Genomic DNA, 19,811 nt, shown 5'->3' on the forward strand with positions numbered 1-19,811 from the left:
AAGTCCCATCAGTGAGCCCAGACAGTTCCTGGGCCAGAATTCTTTTCCCCCTATGACCTAGGTGGAGCACATCAGTAGCCATCAGGCCAAGTACAGAGTAAATCACCCCATGATTGAAGAAGCACTGCACTGGCACCAGGCTCTCAGATGTATTGATTAGATGGATTTTCTAGGTCCTTTCAGCAAGGAGGGATCCTTGCCATTGAAAGGATACAGAAAAATACCACCTGTACTCCTGTCCTTTTCACTGATCACCCCAGTTCCCTGAAGTCTATTTTGAGAGCCTTCAGGCTTCTCTCATTGCTGCCAGACTGAACTATGAGTAAGGGATAGTAATCAGAGGGGAGAACAAGATTAGGTACTCTCCTAGTAATGCCCCTAACCCATGACCCAGGGAGGCAGCATGTGTCCCTACAGGTACAGTCTGGCTGACCCTTCGTTCCTCTCAGAATGGGGCTGCCCATGATGATTACCTGTCTTTCCTGTTTAGTGGAAGCAGTCGAGGTATGGAGTCGACCTTCTTGCCCTAGGCCATAGCAGACGTCTTTGCATGTCTTTGTGATGAACATGACTAATTACTAAGAAACAAAAGTTTCTCATACTTGGACACAGTGCAGTACTGCTGAAGTTAATAGAAACTACCTATACCCTTAAGGCATAATTGGAACCCATAGGTAAAAAGTGATTTTTCAAACTCTGACCATGGTTTATAAGCTTGTATAGGTCATTTAAATGTCACTAATTTGTGTTATGTGCAGCATAGCAGCAGTTTTGTTTTAAGTTAGAAAATGAGATGAACAATTCTCCAATAAGAGAAATCTAGCAAACTCTATGCTCTTATCACAAAAGATTGCCAGCTTTCTAAAAGGTGATAACAAATCAGTAGTCTGAAAATACTTTGTTAAGTTCATAATTGAATTGCCCAGAGGATTCCTGTCCATTTTTATTGTTAGGTTATCTTAGGATATTACTCATTCTGATAGGGACAAAAGCTTTAACCTGCTTTTTGGCAGAAAATACACTTGAAAACAGGGTAAAGAGATGGAACGTGGCCAGTTTCACTCTTAAGAATTTAAGACTTTGTTGTTTTGGGTTGGTTTTTTTTCACTTTAAAGATCATTAAATACATTTATATTTCATACTGTAATGGATAAATTCTTTATTTTTATAGCTGTATGCCTTCAGTTTTCTTATTTTAGTACAACATTGTGCTTGAGCAGATTAATTATTTATATGTGGAATTTGGTGAATCTTGTATATAATGAAACTGTTACTGAACAGTTGGGCTGTATCAATCAGCTTAAGTCAAAATTTAACTGCCAGATGGTTTATATACAGTTGTGTTTCAGTTTAGTTATTTGTTAGTTTACTTTGTTGATACTGCTGTTGTAGGTAAAGGCTTTGTGCACAGAAAAGAGTTCATCGTTTGATGAAAAATCTTAGAAGTTATAACTCCATGTATGCAATTAGGTGAATGTACATTCACACATGAATGGGAAAAGTTTCAACTGGGATAACTAAAAGGCTTGTTTTTGTTGGGTAGTTTGACACAGATTGAACTTTTTATTAACGCTGCCACTTATCTTCACAGATGCTAAAGTGGCTTCCTCTAGATGTCCATTAAACAGTTAATTGCATTATCTTTGAAATATGTGCTTTTTCTGCGAAAAAATAATAATAGCATCTGTTGCTTGTTGATTCAACTGGAAAAACAAATCAAAACAAAAAATGGAAATGCAAGTTAACTTCTACAAACTGTAAGGTCCAAACGATTAATTTTCAGTTATTTACCTGCAGAGTTAGAGAGCTGTAAGAAGGCAAAATTGCAATGACTGTTTTTTGTTGTTGTTGTTGTTGTGTTTTTTTGTTTGTTTCATTTTGCTGTCTTTTAGCTGATCCCATTAGGAATGGTATTCAGTCTTAAACTGTCTTAAATGGAATGTATTCTTTGTATTTGTCAAGGAGCTGCTATCGCTTTTTTTTGGTAAACCTCAGTTATTAAAAAAGCTTTTTTGAAGGTTTCTTTGACTAATTTTCATAGGACTATCTCCATTGCACAGACACAACATGGTGGTTTTTCCATATGTCTAATCTTAACCTCCTTTGGTACTACTTGCAGCCGTTTCCTCGGGTCCTGTTTGTTGCCTCGGAGAAGAGGGCAAGGCCCTCCGCATCACAACCTCCCTTCAGGAAACTGTAGAGTACAGTGTGGTCTCCCCTGAGACTCCTCTTCTCCAGACTGAACAATCCCAGCTCTCTCAGCTGCTCCTCTTAAAGACTCGTGCTCCAGACCCCTCACTAGTTTTGTTGCCCTTCTCTGGACACGTTCCAGGGCCTCAATGTGTTTTTTGTGGTGAGGGGCCCAAAGCTGAACACAGTACTTGAGGTGAGGCCTCACCAGTGCTGAATACATATTCTCAGCTCTGGCTGGCCATGTTATTTCTAATGCAGGCCAGGATGCCGTTGGCCTTCTTGGACGCCTGGGCAAACTGTTGGCTCATGGTCAGCCAAGCATCAATCAACACCCCTAGGTCCCTTTGCTCTTCACAGTCCTGGTAGTCTGTTCATTCAGTTTCCACTATGGAAATACCGTGTTCTCAATGTGTTGATGACATCTGCCTTCAGCTGAAAAGAAGGTCACATTAAAATTAAAAAAAGAGTTTAGTTTTGTTTTTACTCCCAAAGCAGTGAAATTTACAGATTTAATTGATTTCGCACTAAATCCTTACTGACAACTGAGAGTTTTCTGCTTCCATTAATTACTAGGCTCTACTCTGCAATATATGATGTATATTTAGAGCTGTGTGTTTGCAATTTGTAATTTCTCAGAGATCATTTCTAAGGAGAGAGTGGAAAATTACAAACATGATTGCTCTTGGACCTGGGAGTGGATATTACTGCAGGGCAGATTCTTCTTAGGAGAACCTGAATATGTGTCTGCTTCATACTTTATTTGAAGGAGCATAGCGGACCAAAAGCTAAAAAGAGGCACTTTTGCATTTTGTACTTATATGTTTATTTTCTCCTTGCTCAGATAGGACAAATGCTGTGTGTTGTGAAGTAGAGCATCTGTTGATTCAGAGCACTGTAAAGAAATGGAGATGACAAAGTCAAAAGCCCTGTTCTGGCAAAGCAGAGTGCAGGCTATGTGCTGGTGGTTGGCAGCAGAGGATGATCATCACTGACAATGCAGGCTGTTGGTGTCAGGAAAGTAGGAGGCATTCTGTTTATTTTGTGTCACTTTTGCTTCTTTACTGACAAGCTACTGATGTAAGTTGACCTGCATCTGAAAACACTAGGTGGTACTGACTGGCAAGTATGTTTGACATGAAGATGAAAATTAAATACTGGCCTCCCATCTAGGTTTTCTTGTCATTTGCATGCAGCCAAACTCTATCTCATGCTGCATATCAGGGAACACACTGACATGTTCTTCATTCAAATATGTAGTGTGACATGCAGAGCTAGCAGGGATCAGTGGGCTGTTATGGGCGAGTGCACCCTCATTTTCTCCATCCATGCAGTGGGGAGGAGAGAAGCCCATGCTGAAGAATTGCTGAGCCATTCACCCTTCCCCAACAGTTTGTAGGCCAAACTAGGCAGAAGCTGAACATACAGGTTGGGCTCTTGAGGCACAGGGCTGCCAGAGAAGCTGGCGGCAGCACAGCTGCATGCCTTGTCTCTCCTTCCTGACATGCTGCTCTCTGGGGATGCAGAGAGGGTTTCATAGGTAAAGATATTCACCAATTCCATTCCATCAAAACAGAGCACAAAATGAGATAAATTGCACGACAGGCAGGTCAGTTGTCTTAAGCCCTTGCTTCTCCCCTCAGCTTCAACCACCCCATTTTAAGCCTTCTGATTGCTTTTGGTCCAGGCCGCCAGTGAGTCTCCCCTGACACTCGCCCCACTCATTCTATTGCACCTGCCTCACAGTGTTCACAACCCCCTGCTCACCATTCACTTCCTGTCTCACCGTTCTGCTAATGCCATTATCACTTTTGGTAACCTTTCAATTTCACTGTTTCCATAGCTTCTTTTCCCATTACTTAGACCAAATTTCATAGCATTTTTGTATATTTCTCCCTATTGCTTCTTTTTCTTTTTTTTTCCTTCATCTTATTTTTCCCTTCCACCTCACCAATCTTCATGGAAAATCTCATAATTCCTCTCCCCTTCTTGCAGCAGATGTCAAGATCCTGAGTGCACCAGGAGGCTTCCCTCTCCAGAGCTGGCTCCAGGCGTTCAGAGCCAATTCAGAAATGACTGGGCTGTGAAGCCTGGGATCAGATTTGTATGAAAGCTGTAAGAAGCCTTTTCAAGGGCTTCCTCCTTTCATCTGAAAACTTATTGTAGAGCCCTGGCCCTTGCCTGAGCTTCATCTGCCCTTGCTCTGCCATCTTGCAAAACCAGGGACCTGCACTAAGACCTTGACCAGAGACCCAGGCCTATGGCCATCCTGCTTGCTCTTAGTCTGGCCCCATACGATTGTTTGGAGGCTCTGGGCTTGTGCCCCAGGGTTCAGGGCCTCATCTGCTACCCACTGCCCCCAGCTCTCCTGCTCCTGTCCTCACTGGGCAACCAGAAAAACCCCAATACCAGAATAATAACCCCAATGCCAGAATAACCCCTATAGGATCTCTGGATACTGTGTTTTGTCTCTTGTTTGTTTGGCGAACTGCTTGTAGTGAAAGGATTTCAGTCAACTGGAAACATTTGTTGGCTTGAACTGCATTCTTACAGAGCTGGCAGCTGTGAACATGTTGCTGTGTGCAGGCAGTGGACTTGAATGTTTGCTTCTACTGATGGTTATTTGGCTTTTTCTGCTTTTCACCAAAACATGTAATTCAGTTGATTCCTGCACTTTGTGGGTCTATGGGTAAGAGTATTGGAAAGGGCTGGCTTGAAAGGGAAGCAGCCTAACAGGGAATTGCTACTGAGTTGAGTATAACGGCTTTCTTTGTTTATGCAGTAATGGAAGTTGTTAGGGTGATGAATGAGGACCAGTAAACTTTCCTGTGGAGGAAACGAATGATGGATAGGAAAATCAATCCAGAGGTCAGGAGCAGTGTAGAGGAAGCACTCACAGTAAAGTGTGAAACCAGCAGTAGTGAAGATATAGGAAAAGATTTTATCAGACAGATTTTTTGCTAAGCACAAGAGTTCAAAATGTACATGGAAGTTCAGTGCTGTAGTAGGATTAGGCTGTAGACTTGAAGGCAACAATGTGACCAGAAAATCAGGTGAAGAGAACTAAAGAATGTTTTTTTCCACCAGTGTTGTGGACTTTATAGGGATATATATACTTCAGGTCATGCTAGTTTGGGAGCAGTAGCAATTTGAAGTAAATAATTCTACAAGTGTGGGAATGTATTTGGAGGGAAGGTTGTGTGTGTTATTTTTTATGAAGTCTTTGTTGCTTTTGTAATCAAAGCCCTAAGAGAACATGGAAGTAATGCTCCCTCCAGTTCTGTGTGTGTAGCTAGTTCCTGAAACGCAAATGGCATCTTGAGTATCGCCTGTCTCATAGACCTCCACAAAAGGAGGAGAAATGCTTAATTCAAATAAAACATATGAACATATACAGAGATGCATTTCCTCAGTACTTACAGGCTCTCTTAAATATCAGATTTATGGTGTGTATATGTATGTATATACATATATGTAGTAGATGTCTATTATAATAATCATAGTAACATTCTATAATATCAAATGTGATATCTTAAAAATAAACTGATATAATACGGCATAGTACATGTAGTAAAGAAAATATTTTTATCATTCTAAGCAATAATTTATTCCAAAACAATAATTAAAGAAGACATTTTAATATTAATTATTATCTTTGATATCTCAGAACACTGATTTAAATAGTAAAGCAGAACACAGTTGTTTTATTCAGGAATGTGTTTAGGTACTTGTAGTAAAGTGCTCCATACAGGAACAAAACTATGTTTTCAGCTTAAATAATTGAGCTAGCATCCCTGATGTCTTTCAGCCCCTTACAACTCCTCACTAGGTGTTGTGGGGCAGCAAAAAATCTATTCCTGAGTCCCCAGTTCTGTTAGATAACTGTTGTTAGATTCCCAATCTGCTGAGCACTCTATGCCCTTCAGCACTATTGATTGCTATAGTACTGAAAATCCACAGTCATCAACAAGAGACCTCTTTGAACAAACAAAACAAGAAGTATGTTGGTCTCCCAGTGAGAGTTGCTCATAAGTAATCATGAGTATAGCACAAAAGGCAAAGACAGATGGAGAATGGCAAAGAAATGGTGAGAAAAATCAGCTTCGAAGATAGGCAGTTGTCTCAGCTCTCCCAAACAGCCTACATTCTGTCAATTTCTTTGTAATTACCATAGAAAATGAAATTTAAGAAAGGATTTGAAGGAGGATAATTCAGTGATTTTGCAGGTGTTGCAAAAAAGAGTTCTTCCAAAGTATGAAGTGTAATGGGAGGAAGCATAGAAGTGCTTGACTGTAAACTTAAAAAGGGGCTAATGAGAAGTAACTTAAAGACTAATTGTAAGTTGGCTGTTGAGTAGTGAGAAAGAATAATAATGAGAGCACTCATTGGAAAGGGAAAGGAGGGATGCAGGGAGCAAAGTCACACAGTCAGAGTAATGAACCTGAAGAATGGTCTTTGCTGCAGCATGCAGCGCTTTGCCTGTTTAGGACAGAGAAGAAGATCTGAGACTAGGAGAGTCTGCAGAAGGTTACTAATTAAATGCATTTTAAAAGATGATATGTAAGCAATATTATGCAGAAAGATTCTGCAAGAGTTGATCTGTCTTTGATGACATAAAAGATTGTCTGAGTTGAAGACAGCACTCAGGCATGTATCTTAAATGGTAGCATCTGAGCAAGGATCTATCAGGATGAGTTTGTGGAGATTGATCATGAAAACCCTAATTTGGCAACGTTACCTGAATTTACAGCATCAGAAATATTGGCCAGTTTGAAAAGAATTTAATAGTATTGAAATAATGGCGTAGAAGCATAGCATCAAAAGAGGAGCTGGTAGCTGACACTGTGTTTTGAGATTACAATGTTAAGAGCAAAGAAGACCATAAAGGACATTCCAAAACATATAAGAAAGTATAAAGTGTTTCCTCTGAAATACACCCAGAGCAGTTGTTACACAGATCAGGATAAGACAGTGTCAAGGAAGGAAAAACTTCAAAAATAAAAACTTATGCATCCTAGCCTTAAAAATCAGTTGACATATCAAGAAGAATGAAGAATGAGCCCAGTTCCTGAGGTATATATAAGTACAAATGATATAGATTTTAAGAGTTGCTCCATTTGAATGCAGAAGGTAAAAGCCATCAGGAAAGAACATCATGCAATAGCATTAAGCATCAAAGGACAGAATGCAGAGGTAATGGTGACTTCAGAAGCAAGTGAAGTTCAGGGAAAGATAAGTCAAGTTTTGCTTTCTGGGAATGGGAGGAGAATTAAGGCAGATATCACAGGGAAATTAGAGATTCTGAAAGAAATCATGAAACTGTGGGAGACGGCTGTGTCTTTTAGGAAAGGGGAACAGTACACCTGAGCACAAGTATTTTCTGTGTTTCGAAGGTAAGACAGGGAAAGGAGAAACAAAAGAACAAAAAAATCATGGTGCTGTTATATTTCTGTTGGATATAAATAGGTATATAAAAAGAAGTAGTGAGAGTAGTGCTTGAGAACTGGAGTCAGGGAGTTAGAGTCATTGTGGATGTGTTAAATAGATGGCTGAATAAGAGTTATCTACCTGGGAAAAGTGAAGGAGGACAGAATTAATTTTTTTGGAGGACCAGAGTTTTATCTCAGTACTGGAAAAGGAGCAGAAGATGAAGATTGTCAGTGATGAACTAAGGCTGGGGTTAGACCATAGAAAGGGAGAATGACAAAAGAATAAAATAAAAAGGTGCATGAAATGAGGATTCAAACAATTAGTTAATGAAATAAAAAGATCTGTGAGATAGCTGCATGAAATGGCTTTGTGTTCTTTTAAAAATGGGTACCGTGTTTGAAAGTACCTGACAGTCTGCCATATAGCACATCTTAAAACCTTCCAGACTCATGAACACTTTCCCAATAAAACTGGGCAGATTCCTAAGTCTGGAGTTTCTGCTTTGAAAGAGTAATGTGCTCTGAAGGCTGGGGGGCTAGGTGTGGTGTGTTGAAACATCTTGTGTTTGTGGCTGTAAGCGTCTGATTTTTACCTAGACATAATAAGAATGTCACCGTCTGGTATGAAAAGTGAACAACCAGTGTAATAAAACATCTTTTTTTGACACTGGCAAATCAGGGAACATGAAAAAAAAAAAAATAAAATCAAAAAGAGGTAAATGCACATACAAGGCTTACGTCTATCAGCAAGTATTGTCAGATTTCTCTGAGATTGTGCTGAACACAGTGACTCCATAGGTAGTACTTCAATTAATAAAATGCATCCTTATTTGTCCATATACTTGTGTTTCCTAACATCAGAAACAAAGCACTGATTTACCCTGTTTTTAGATGTTACCCATCTGAATAGTAAAACTCTCTTTTTATCTCTGTATTTTTTTAAAGAAAGTGGCACCAATTTCTCTTCTTAGTGTCTGTGCCTCTTAGGAAGATCTCTGATAGAGGGAAGACTTATTTAACTTTTATTTCCCAAGGATTGTAGCTTTGCTTAGAGGAACCTGTATGAATACAAAAATACCAGGCAAACATTGCGAAAATTCAAAGAGGTTTTTTTTCTTCATTAAAATACGTAAGAATGATTTATTACAGAACAAATTATATACACGTGGAGATGTATGAATTCAAAATGTAATGTGAAATTTAACTTTAGTTCTTTGTAAGAGGAAGAAATATTGTTCCTTTTAAAACTGGTAATCAGAATCAGCACTCTGGACAGAACTGAAATTTCACTAACGTCATGGCATTTGCATATGAGATCAGTTCAAAGCTATTACTCAAAACGTAGGTAGAGTAGGGAGAGTAGGAAATGTCTAAGTAAATGTAATTGCCCCAAATTATCTTGTCTCCTGCCCTGTGCATGGGGAAGACTTTGTTAAACTACATGCAGGGTAGATACAGTGCCAGATTTAGGTGTCTAAACTTAGTGTTCTTCACGTTGGTATGTGTATGGGATTTACGTGTCTGCAATCCAATCATAATCAGTAGAAATGTAGTCAATAACAGTCAATAGACACGAGCACAGTCTCAACCTAGGAAAAAGTGGCAGGTATCCACTGCAATGGTGAGTGCAGGTAGAACTACTCTTCAGTGCTTTGTATGAGCTTTTTGTTGTTGTTTTGTGGTTTTTTGTTTTTTGTTTTCCTAGTAAATTTTCCACTTATAGTTGGTTAGAGTAAGAGCAGAGTGAACTCATGGGGGTTGTATGACCTGGGGCATGAATCTCATATCTTTGAGATTTTGTTTTACTGTAATCTGATTAATTAGTTAGGTTTAGAATATCATTTTTTTCTTGTATGTCTTATAACTTCTAGTTTAATGCTTGTCAGAGATTATTGTGACCCAGAACACAGGATGTAGTAGTGGCTGAAGATGTTTTTGCTTCTGTCCACGATTTATCACAATGTAGAGATAAACTGTATTGTAGCCCTTGTAGCTGTTGGGAAAAAAAGGACATACCAGATTTCTCAGTGATTTCTTGTGATGCCTTTACCAACTCAAGTATATGGGCATACTGTAGCCTAAGTGAATGCTGTAGATACTGGATAGACGGGAAGGCTGTTGCTCTAGTGAGAGACTAATCAAGCCAAACTTCCTTCAGATTTTCCTTTGAAAAAGCCTCTATTCATTCTGGTTTCCAGATATTACACAAAATTCTGCTACTCCAGGCAGCTTTCTGTGTAATCACCTGAGAGGACTCTGAGAGTGCACAATTGCAGTAGAGCATGTAGTGTAGCCCAACGTCATGTTTTCATGAGTTTGTATGGTGTCCCTGTTAATACTACAGAACTATCAAGATTTTTTGGTTTAGCCAATTGTATCCTATCCAGTCCCAGCAAGAGGTAACTATTGTAGGTCTTAAAGACCTTTTGAATTTCTTTTCAAATAAACATGAGTAAGAGTTATTTTGAGTTATTATTAAGAGTTGAGCTATTATTAAGAGTTATTATTTTGTGATGACGATGTATGTTAATATTAAAAGATCAGATCTCTATCAAAACTAGAACTCATTCCATGTGTTTGGGGAAACTGAATTTCTTTGGTATGAACTCAGGTGACTGTGCTATTTGTCAGCACCAATCTGACTATGAAGTTTCCTATTGTTTTACCATTAGATATTATTTTGGAGCTTCACCTCAGTCCTGGCTCTACTGTTTTCCTAGTGTCTGTTGTCCCTTTCTCATCTTTTTCTTCTGGAATGACATGTCATGTTTTTTCTGTGTGTGGAGGGAGAGCTGTGTGGGAGTTGAAGGGTGGGGTTGCCCAGAAGTGGCTGAAGACAGCAGTGGAGACAGAGCTGGGGATCTGTTGATGAGATTTGTTTAAATGCTCTGGGTGCAAGGAAAGGATGGAAGATACTCAGATCTGTTTGAAAAAGCAGAAACTTTGGGATTTGTGTGGTTTTAATTGATATATTGGATACAGATGATGTGAATTGTGCTAGATGCATATGAGCATCTCTTTTTGATTGAATAGAATAGACATGTTATAATAAAAGGATTCAGTGAGAGTGATTTAATCCTCTGGCACAAACTGGCAGGTGTATATGGGTCAAAGGCTTCATCATGAAGTAGAAAGGTTTTATATTTTCTCTTTGGTTTTTGAGTTTCAATGTGCTTTGAATGTGGAGTTAGGAAATCATAATCATTTCTCATGCTGTGTGGAGTTTAAAGGAGAAACAAGCTGTGGGGAATACAGACTTGAAATAAAAGCCTCAGATAATGCAGCATTTTTCAAAAGTCAAAGAAATGTAGAGTCCAGATTAAACACTCTGCAGTATGTAAATGCCACGCCACGTATGTTGGAGTCGTGCTTGAGTGCTGCAGGGGTGGGAAGCTCGTGTCTGCATCCCATTTTGGATGGAATATTTTTTGTTGCAGTAAGCCAATTGCCTAGCCCAACTGTTTCTGTGATGAGCTGATCAATATCCCATTACTGGATGTAACAGTTGCTGCAGGAAGCGCACAGAAGATTTTAATGCATGAATTATGCATGCTGTGCTCATTCTTTAGTCTCAGAGCAGAGTGGCAGAGATTGTAAAGATGACTGGGATAGTTTCTTGCATAAAGTGACTGCAGCGAAATGCTTCATATTTTCATGCACACAGGCAGCATTGAGTGGGACGGCCTATTTACGAAGATATAAATCCCCGAGCTTACAGCACAGAATGCTTGATTTGAAAGCATTGCAGTCATGCACAGAGCCAGTTTTCCTGCTGCCTAACCTGCTTTCTGCCGGAGGTTGGCTGAGGGATGCTAACGGCTGTGCTTTGCTCTGAGGTCACAGCTTGAAGTCTTTTTTTTTTTTTTTTCTTCCTTAATTTGCTTTCTGCCGCAGGAGAGGATCTGTGAAGTTTATTGGTGCAACCATCCTTGTATTTTATCAAAGGTACAAACTTGCGATAGTTATTATGAACAAAAGGACAAGAAGAAATTCACCACCCAAGGTAAAACGGGGTATTTTTCCTTTGTAGCTCTGAGTGCAGGAGAGGGAATATGCTGAGGCAGGATTATGATGATGCAGTGTGGTTGTATTGACTCAGATGTCTGTTCTGGAATGCAGCGTCAGGATTCTTGGGGGGATGTGGCTGCATGGATTCTGCTGGTGTATGTGTTGGAGAATGGTTGCTTAAATAGTGCTGAGAATAAATAGCGTTTACTTTTTGTATCCTGCAGTTTGCTCAAGAGCTTGCATTTCTGATCAGTTTTTGTCTGCTGTAGATGATTGCATTGTAGGGAGGGGCAGGACAGTCACCGAGCTTAATCAATATAATAACACGATCTATTTCATTAGAGGTCCTAACTGAATAATGATAGTGTAATTTCATTGACTTTTATTCCTCTATTTGTAAATTCTCTGTAACATTTGCAAACGACAGTGAAACGCTGTCTGGCAAACAAGGTCCCAGAATCTATTGCCTGTTTGTCCTGTAAATAACTGTGATCAAACTGTTACATTTTGGATAAAAGACTGGGCTGTTGTACAGGGAAGGGAAAAACCTGTCCTTATTGTCCTTCAGAAAAATTGGTACTGTCTGAGTTTTTACTAAGGCAGCTATTTCTAATTATGTCATTCACCAGGAAAAAAAAAGATACCACCTTTTAAAAGGAGAGCAGTAAATTACATAATTTTTCCTTATTAATAATTTATCAAAATGAATGTTTAAAACCTTATACGTCATTAGTATTTTGTGCTTATGAATTTTTTCATATTTTAGAAAATATTAATTTGGAAAATATAGTAGAAATACTTTATATTCAGCAACTTGAAGGTATAACCCTGCTTTACAATAGATATATTGTCACAGAACATTGAGAAATAGCCAGTTTAATAAATCTGAAAGCTGTTTGCTGTGTGATCTGGATTAGTAAGGTGCTGCCAGTCAGCATTACAGATGGCCACAACAGCAATGCCATGTGCTACCCTTCCTTGTGTAGATACCTTTTTTTCCTTGAATTTACATTGCATTGCATTTACATTTGCATTTTATAGCACTGGATGCTCCAGTTATGTTTCCAGTCCTTACACCACATTATATAGAAATACATAAGGACCTCTGTCTCAAAGAACAGTGTGTGTTTGACTATTAATTACCTGGTAAAGAACTGTAAGGAATGTATGAGGAACTGAATAATCAGCTGGAAAAATGTTGTACTAGAAGTCAGCCAGTGCTAATATTGCCCATTTCAGATGATAGGATGTTAATATTGCTTACTCATGTTCCCCTAAAAAGCTGTCAAGCAGTCATCAGATTGAGGCAGTATTTCTGAATCCTTCTGTGTGGAAATGCCTGCGGTGTTGGGCAGCGCCCAGGTTATGCTCCCTGCTGCTTCTGCAAGCTGTACCCTGCCTGCTTGCACAGGGCTGTGTCCTTGCATCTTTCCTGAGCTGGGAGAAGCTGTCTGAGGGGTGAGGGATGTGTTCAGTCCTGGTCTCCTGAAGGCTTCCCGGATGCTGAGTCACAAGTGGGCCAGATAGATGCTGCCAGCCCATCAGCAGGCATTTTAGCCGTGGCAGCCAGGAAGGCACACACATTTATTCAGGAGCATTTATTTAGGGCAAAGAGAGAAGGGAAAATGTTAGAGATCCTCATTGGCAAGCACCACATCTCAAGCATGGTGAGTGCAAACGTTGCTGGGCATGCAAGCTCGAGGCTGGGAGGATAATGGGGATAGGAGTGAAAAGCTCATATTGCAGGAGCAGGAAGAATACATTTGTTAGTGGCCACTTGCAAATGTGGGAGTCATCCTGCACTGGTCTGCAGGGTTGATTATGTCTTCTCCATCTCTGACATTTAGTGTCACCTGAAATGGAGAATGTGTAAATAAAGCAGACTTTCAACAAATAGGTATAAGAAGAGAATAACTGACAGGAGGAGAAAGATCTCTTAAAATCCTCTCATGCAGTTAATCAGGGAGTATCTAATTCTATCACAGTAACTAAGGAAAACAGTAGGGACTATTTTTGCAGAGATAACTTATATAAACAGAGAAGGTTTGCACATTCACATACTGAGTTCAGAGCATATGTGGCTTCCTGAAATATGGCTCTGCTGTTTCAGTGCTTTGTTAGTTTTTCCAGATAACGGGATAAACCTGTTACTTATGTTCTTTGCTTATCGTATTTAAAAGCTACTACAATCAGTCATGGAGATGCAGACAAATGTTAATCTGGTAAGAATATCCTCATTTTTTTTCTCTGTCCTCGTTTTTTTTTTTTGTTTTTGTTTTTGTTTTTGTTTTCCCACACCAAAACAGAGTTACTTATGTTATCTGTGTTATAAAAGGCAACATACATTAATAAATGGTAAAGAAGTGGGAATACAAATTTTCTGTTAGAGATACTGACTAGGATTTTCCAGGGCATTTAAGACAGGTTGTCAGGGTCCACTAAAATTTGCTGGGGACTGTGACATTAAATCTATTTAGCTGAGAATTTCAGAGAAGCATATAAAAACATTTTAGTGACTACAGAGAAAACAGCTTGAATAAGAATGAAGGAAAACAAAAGCAGATGAGCAACTCTTTGCTGTTAATGTAAGTAATTAGAGGAAGATCTGATTTTTATATATATATATATATACATATATATATATATATATATATTTTTTTTTTTTTCATTCTCCCTCCCTAGTTCCACAGGTTACCATGCAATCATATCCTAAAAAATATTTAGAAACAACTTAGAGTGTTATACAGAGAAAAGGGTTAACAGAAGACCTTCCAAATATCTTATTAGTAAGGAATGTTGTTGGAAAAAATAAATTTTAATGGAAGCAGGATTCTCCTTCATTAACCTTTTGGAATATTCTGTGTCTCATTCTCATTATAATGTCAAAGACTGAGTAACAGAATGTGGTTTTCTCAAGTCCTGACTTTGCATATTTTAACTAATATAGACCTAATTCTGGGAATTTGTCTTGTTATAATTACATCTGCAATCAGAGAATTGATGCCTGCTACCAGAGCTCATTGATTTTGTTCTCCCTCTAGGCTGCAGAGCAGCCCCATTCAGTACAGTTAATAACTGGAGGGGTGACTACTTATAAAAATCAGAAGCTTCAAGTGCTGATGCTTAGCCAATGTGTGAACCCTAATGAACACTAATCAGTTCTCAGTTCCAGGTTTAGTGAAGTGGCACTGACATACTTTTGAATTATGCCTCCATGAGAAAGTGAAAGATTTTTTTTTTCTTCTGGTTTATATTGCTTTTCATCTGTTTCATTTGAAAGGCAAAGCAAGAGGGACGATACTGATAAAAAGATTGTCAGGAATTTGTGTGTTAATAAGTGATCATGGAGTAAGAATTCTTCCAAAAAACATTAGTAAAGTCATATGTTAGCAATTTAAAAATAACTTCCCTATCAGTAAGAATGCATGTAAAATGTAAGTTAACAGGGCAAGTAGTATTTTTTTCCTAACTTACCAGTGTTTTATATACACTGGTACTAGTCATTAATTTATTTTTGTATTCCCTACTGTGTTAGGGAAGAGGTCACTGAGTGTAATCAGATTGCTTGTGACTGAATACATATACAGAGACTTAAAAATTGGAAATTCCTTAGAATTATTTTAAGTGAATAACTATGTATTTGTCCACAGTGCTTATTAAGTGAAAAGTACATCCATATATGTGCACATATATACATATGTATATATATGCATGTGTGTGGTACCTGCTTAGTCTATAGATCCATTGTTCTTTTATCTGTTTTTCTCAGCTGTTTTCTAGGAATAGCTACTTTTAAAATTCTGTTATTATTTCCCTGTAAATAAAATGAAAGGGATGACTGAGCTGAGTTCTGCTAAACATCACCCATTGATTGCCCTGAAAACTCATTTGCTTTGGTTGAGAAGCAAGAGAAGTGAAACTTTGTTCTCCCATTTGCCAAAGACATTAACCTCAGTACAGTAATATTTCATTGTGTTGGAAACAAGCTCTTTAATCTCAGTATTCTAGAAACAAGCTCTTTAATCTCTTAGGAGAAACTGCTAAGAGGAGCCAATGTGGCAATATCTCAACAGGTAACAGTGTTTTTACTTAAAAAAAATAAAATAAAAAAAATGTGTGGACACGCTAAAGATTACTATATAAAACCAATTCTTCACCTGCCTTTAGAGATGGAAGTTCATTGATTAATGTAGGTCACTGAAGCTGCACAGAGTTTGTCAACCTAGCTTTTTGAACTACATCTTTTTTAGCTTAAAAATTGGTTTACTGCCTTAAAATGTTGATTTAGTACAGATACTCCTAGTGCCTTCAACAGCAGCCATGCACAAGGGGCACGTTAACTGGTGGCACAACGTGGCAGAAAATAGTTATAGACAGCAAAATCTGTTCCTCCAGGGTTAGTGTTTATGGCAGACAGAATGCATTAACATAATTACAGAGAAATTTGCAGACCTGTCAATAGAGAGCCCAAACACAGGCTTTTCCTTGGGATGTGAGAATCCTACCTGAGCACAACATTCTTTTCTCTTTGGGCTAGCAGTTCATTTCCTATCCCAAGACCTTATTCAGAGAAGAATGGGAATATGATCTTACACATTAACTATAAGGCTGTTCCCCTTGCACCCCGTTGCAGGATGAAATGATCCTTGGGCTATTTGTTTGTTTCTGTATAGAAACATCAAGCAATCTCAAAATAACTTGCTAACACTCTTGACATCAGATGAATATCATTAGCTTGACATTTTTGTGTTGTAAGGCTGAATACTAGTTGTTCCTGACTGGAAAGTGATGTTAGAAAATTGATTGAATTAACCAAAAGAAATGAACAACTGTATTACTGAGTGTACATATCTAGCTGCACTGATGATTATTACTTTGATATTTTAGCATTGCTTTCAGAAAATGTAGTCCATATTTCTTTATAGGAAAACACTGCAGTCTCTTTACTGAGAGAGACCATCATCATAAAGTGTTTAAAGATTTGAGCAACTTATATCCAACCAGTGCCAAATTCTAACCTAAGCTCTGGAAAGGAGGTTCAGCTGTTTTTAGGGACCAAAGTATGTCTTTTTTTTGTACTGGGGCTGGAGCTAAACTCTACCTGAACATGCTGTTCATATAAGTTTTCATATTTCAAAGACTGTGCTCTTTTGAAATTGTTCTTGGTGGGTGACAAGGATTTCATAGCCACAGGGAATGACTGCAGAGCAGTCACAAATCTGGCCAGTCTTTGTCCTCCAGGGATAGAGCGTGCTGTTCCCTTTGTGTCTTTGATGAGAAAACATCAGAGATGGGCATGAAGAGAAGTCTCAGTGAAAGCCAAAATTCAACAGGACAACAGCCGGGGCTGTGACTGGCAAAATTGACAAACGGAAGAGAGGTATCAGTAGTGTTGCTTCTTGTTTTTACTTTTCTTACTTATTTGAGTGAACTTGTTTCTTAGCGTGTCTCAAGCTGAGGCCTTTCTGCTACTTTCATGAACAATTTAATGGGAATGAAATCAACAGAAATTTCCATCAACATTGTTTCTGCAGGGACTTTAAGTGGGATAGAAGGGGAGTGTATGGGATGGAGAAGGAAAAACGCTGAGAAGAAAATTAAGAGCTCCTCCATAGGCTCCTTCCAGGTTATGGTCTTTTTGGAGTGTCTGGAGGACTATTTACTTTGACAAAAGGCATTTTCATCTTGAAACATCTGGGTACAGTGAGGCCCATTTATTCACAGCTTGGCCATCTTCTCATAGTAGCGTATGATCCCAGATGAGGAGTACAACAATTTACTCATGGTATTGACTAGGATCTGATGCTCCTAAGATATTTGGTTATGTAGATTCATATTTATATAAATTGTGATTTGACTAAGCAACCCAAGCAATAATACCATATATGATAATTAACTCTCATATGAACTAGTAGCTTCAAAGAGAAGTTCAATATGAATAGAAATAATTACATAGAAATGTAAACTCCTCTGCTTCCCTGCACAAGAGTTCATGGGGCTCATTATAAAATGGCACTGGCAGCCTCAAACCAACCAGTTGTTTAATTCCTCCCATAGCTAAGATTTCAGATAATCAGCAACCACATTGTCAGTAGAATCCTTTAGCTGGGCATGGGAGCTATACCTGAACTGTTTATGAATTACACATGGCTCAGCAAGTTCACGTTGGCTACTACTGCCAACGCTGTAGTTGCTAATGTCTTTTCTTACCTGCTGTAATGCCATACGTTGACAATTATGTAGGGTTTCTCTTGGACAACAAGATAATTTCTGATGTTAACTTGCATAATTAAGTGCTTTTAATATTTTGGGACCCAAAGAAATCCCCTGCTAGCTTTTTAAACCTTTTATTTTTTTAAATCTTCTCAGCCAATATATGGCAAAACAAGGAGAAGGACAAATGATCTGACCCTGTGAGTCATTACTGTATTCATTAAATAAATGCATAAGTTTTTATCTTTCTGCCATTTGCTCATTTGTTGGCAGTGTCACAGAGTTGTCCCCACACATAACTTGGTCCAAGTTTGTGTCTCAGATTCCTGAATATTTTTTTACCACATAAGAGCTTAGGGTTCTGATTGTTAAAGTTGTGATGGTAATATAGCTTTGATTTATGGATTTATTTGTAGAATTACTTCCGTAATTTTTCTCACTGCTGGTTTCATATTTGAGCTAGAAACAGTGGGAGCTGTGTTGGAAAACAGTTAATATTGTTTTGTTACTGTTTCAGAATAAAGTAATACTTTTGTTGACTGGGTATGAATACTGGGTATACATAATCTTTTACCAAAAATGCATGCTACAATGGAAATAAAGTTGTTCTACTACTTAGCTTTTACAGCTTCAAATTTGGAGCAAAAACAGTTTATTTCCTACCTGTTCCTGTTTTGAAGGATGCAATTGAAAAGTACTTGAAGAAGGAAGAAGATATAAATGCTACTAGTTTTAGGGAAATGCACTTTTAGTCATTGCTTATTTTTGTGCCTAAATATATGCAGCATTAGACCACTTTGGAACGAGTTATTTATGCAAGCAGAGAGTGTGTGAACTCCCTTGGGGATATTTCTCCCCCCTAACTCACTTACGCACTCAGTGCTTTTCAGCAGATTATTTGTGGATCTGGTTTCATTTAACTGGCTGAGACATCTATCTGTCCTAATGTGGGCATTGTCAAAGCTTAATTTCCAGGAAAAAAGGATGTGTCTGTTCCCCGGTGAATTACTCTTTTCTCCTTCCTTCTTTCATTTTTTTTCCATCTCTCAAGTATCAGCCAGCCCAAGAACCATCTCTACCCAAGAGGCTGTAAGCTGGTCTCCTGAAACATTAGGAAGCACATGGAGAAGGAAATCTGCACAGAAGCTGTCCATATACTTTCTTTAAATAGCAGAGATTCTGCAAGAGTTTCTGGCTCTAAATATCCTGTCATCCTTGCAACATGCCAGGTAGCTGGAAGGCAGCCTGGCTCCCCCTGCTCTTTGCCTTCCTGTCTCAGGGGTGAAATAGTCTTAACTCAGCATCCAAACAACCCATGGCAGCAGTACTGGGTTCTTTCATTCCCAGAAATTTCAACACTTGAGCTTTGGAGCACATCATCCTCTTGTTAAACAGCTTCAACACTGTGTAGTAAAAGCATTACTGATTTCTCTCCTCCCTTCTTGCTTGCAGAAGTGCCTTGGAACCTACACATAGGTTTCCTGTTGTATAAATTATACTTACCTAATTCATACCTTGATAAATGATATTTGGCACTGTTTTGTTTATTTTCTTGTCATGATTTAGGTGGTATGGAGCATGGAAAAATGCAGAAAGATAAATTTAGCATTCAGTCTATTTTTGGCCACCCAAGGATTTTCTCATCTGCTATATAAAATTGTAGTTTATCGATGAATTCACTAAGTGTAGGATAACAGGTTCTCATCCTGATGGGAAAGTCAGTGAAGTGTCAATATTTACAACCCTTCAAAGGATAATACTGTGTATCATTGTCAGTAATGGCAGGACTGTAGCACATCAGAGCAAACTGCTAAAAAACATGCATCTGTAATCTGCTGGCACTACCACAAGTGGCTGCAACTCATAAAACAGCTTCATAATTTAGAGGCAAGCAAATGTATGAGGAAGAATACATGAGGGAAGTTTTTCTATGGTGGTTTAAATGTGTTTTCATGAGCATATGAAAGCAAG

General features: G+C 38.5%; 1 protein-coding gene across 17 annotated transcripts in view; it reads left to right on the top strand.

Moving 5' to 3' along the window:
* Positions 1-19,811, top strand: part of CNTN1 (contactin 1) — a 225,682-nt gene that overhangs the window by 82,128 nt on the left and 123,743 nt on the right. For 3 of the 17 annotated variants that reach the window (XM_085536156.1, XM_085536143.1, XM_085536138.1), the window contains one exon: positions 11,514-11,622. The exons of 12 other annotated variants lie outside the window; for them this stretch is intronic. The gene's annotated coding sequence lies outside the window, so the exon portion shown is untranslated. Of the gene's footprint in view, positions 1-11,513; positions 11,623-13,174; positions 13,295-13,388; positions 13,850-19,811 lie in introns of those variants that run through there. 2 more of the 17 variants (XM_085536210.1, XM_085536214.1) reach the window with 2 other exon arrangements.

This window comes from Coturnix japonica, chromosome 1 (genome assembly GCF_054131305.1).
Source record: "Coturnix japonica strain WE chromosome 1, WE-NBRP24, whole genome shotgun sequence".
In the NCBI taxonomy this organism is placed as follows: Eukaryota; Metazoa; Chordata; class Aves; order Galliformes; family Phasianidae; genus Coturnix; species Coturnix japonica.